General features: G+C 48.0%; 1 non-coding gene across 1 annotated transcript; it reads right to left on the reverse strand.

Annotated features, from left to right (window-relative positions):
* Nucleotides 1–1,409: 1,409 nt before the first annotated feature.
* On the reverse strand, nucleotides 1,410–1,573 carry LOC140406765 (U1 spliceosomal RNA). Its single transcript, XR_011939280.1, has one exon. It is a non-coding gene; the product is annotated as a U1 spliceosomal RNA (small nuclear RNA).
* Between the last annotated feature and the right edge of the window lie 926 nt (nucleotides 1,574–2,499).

Raw genomic sequence — 2,499 nt, forward strand, 5'->3', positions numbered from 1 at the left:
ACCCCCATCCCCACGCACGCACCCCATCCCACATGCATCACCACACACTATATTGTTTAAAAATAAATTTAGAGTACCCAATTCATTTTATGTTCCAATTTATTGGCAATTTGATGTGGCCAACCCACCTAGCCTGTACATCTTTGGGTTGTGAGGGTGAGACCCACGCAAACACTGAGGAAAATGTGCAAACTCCTCATGGACAATGACCCGGGGCCTGGATCGAACTCTGGTCTTCGACGCCGTGAGGGAACAGTGCTAAGCACTGCGCCACCATGCCGCCCCTAAACAGACACACTACCCCGACCCTCCTGCACCCATCTTTTTTCTTTTAAATTTAGAGCACCCAATCATTTTGTTATTTTTTTAAATTAAGGGGCAATTTAGCATGGCCAATCCACCTAACCTGCACATCTTTTGGGTTGTGGGGGTGAAACCCACGCAGACACGGCGAGAATGTGCAAACTCCACACGGACAGTGACCCTGGGCCAGGATTCAAACCCGGGTTCTCAGCGCCGTTGTCCCAGTGCTAACCACTGCACCATGTGCCACTTTCGCACACACCCATCTGACACGCACAGACCCAGCACACCAGCCCCCCACGAAAAACACACACACACTCATTCTTGATACTCACAATCACCCAACACACACACCCGACACTGAGTTAACATTTCTGCAACGGGGATAGAAAGAAATTGATGAGGAGGATTTGAGAGTCACAAAGATGTTGATTGTAATAAAAACAATGATTATCGTCACAAGTAGGCTTACATTAACACTGCAATGAAGTTACTGTGAAAAACAACTAGTCGCCACAATCCGGCGCCTGTTCGGGTACAGAGCGGGAGAATTGAGAATGTCCAAATTACCTATCAGCATGCCTTTGGGGACTTGTGGGAGCAACCGGAGGAAAGCCACGCAGACACGTGGAGAATGTGCAGAGTCCACAGAGCCGGGAATGGGACCTGGGATCGTGGAGCTGTGAAGCAACTGCAGGGCAGCACGGTAGCAGAAGTGGATAGCACCGTGGCTTCACAGCACCAGGGTGCCAGATTCGATTCGCCGCTGGGTCACTGTCTGTGCGGAGTCTGCGTGGGTTTCCTCCAGGTGCTGCGGTGTCCTCCCACAGTGCAAAGAAGTGCAGGTTATGTGGACTGGCCATGCTAAACTGCCCTCATTGTCGAAAAAAGTTTAGGAGAGGTTAATGGGATAGGATAGAAGTGAGGGCTGAAGTGGGTCGGTGCAGACTGGATGGGCTGAACGGCCTCCTTCTGAACTGCATGTTCTATGCTAACCACTGTGTTACCATGCTACCCTGTTGTTGGCTCCTGGAGAGGTTTTTAGGGCGATGCTTCCAACGGGTTGCTCGATCTGAAAAGGATCAATCTATTTTTGTTTCGTAAATCAGGGGAGAGCGCGAACGCAGTCCCCCACTACCACAAATTTTGCAGTCGAGTATCCCGCATTTGGGGACATCGCAGGCGTCAGCACACCCGAAGTGCAATGGGCTAGCCTCGTCCTGGGCGAACCACCTTTTTGATCATGGTTTCACCCCTGCCAGGTAAGTATGCTTAAAAACAGTACACCCTCCCAGTCCACACCACACATCACATCTTTCACTCACACTTACTGCATTTACACGGCCAAACTGTCACTTTACTTACAATTATCTCTACCGAATTAGACTAGTTCTGTTGTATGATTTTGACAAATTGTCGAACATACCTCTCTATAAGAAACACATTGCCTAAAACGTCCGCTATGCTATTTGCATATTGGCCTTAAAAGGAAGTGAACCGCCCCTTATCTACCTGTCAGTCAAACGATGGACCGTTTTCCGGAATGAAGACTTTCTCTCTCAAAACTTTGTCTGCCCATCTTTGTTCAGCAAGGAAACAATTAACTTTTCTGACACGGAAATAGAAAGATTGATGAGGAGGTTTTTGGAGTCACGAAGATATTGGTTGTTGTCTCTAGGAGAGGTTTTTTAGCGTCATGAGCAGTTTATTGAGAGGCATGTTTGTAGGTTTATTTGGGGGTGGGGTCAGGTTAATCTTCATGGGGACATGCTCCCCACCCCCATCCCCACGCACGCACCCCATCCCACATGCATCACCACACACTCACACACTATATTGTTTAAAAATAAATTTAGAGTACCCAATTCATTTTATGTTCCAATTTATTGGCAATTTGATGTGGCCAATCCACCTAGCCTGTACATCTTTGGGTTGTGAGGGTGAGACCCACGCAAACACTGAGGAAAATGTGCAAACTCCTCATGGACAATGACCTGGGTCCTGGATCGAACTCTAGTCTTCGACGCCGTGAGGGAACAGTGCTAAGCACTGCGCCACCATGCCGCCCCTAAACAGACACACTACCCCGACACTCCTACACCCATCTTTTTTCTTTTAAATTTAGAGCACCCAATCATTTTGTTATTTTTTTAAATTAAGGGGCAATTTAGCATGGCCAATCCACCTAACCTGCAC

Source organism: Scyliorhinus torazame, unplaced genomic scaffold (assembly GCF_047496885.1).
Source record: "Scyliorhinus torazame isolate Kashiwa2021f unplaced genomic scaffold, sScyTor2.1 scaffold_864, whole genome shotgun sequence".
Taxonomy (NCBI): domain Eukaryota; kingdom Metazoa; phylum Chordata; class Chondrichthyes; order Carcharhiniformes; family Scyliorhinidae; genus Scyliorhinus; species Scyliorhinus torazame.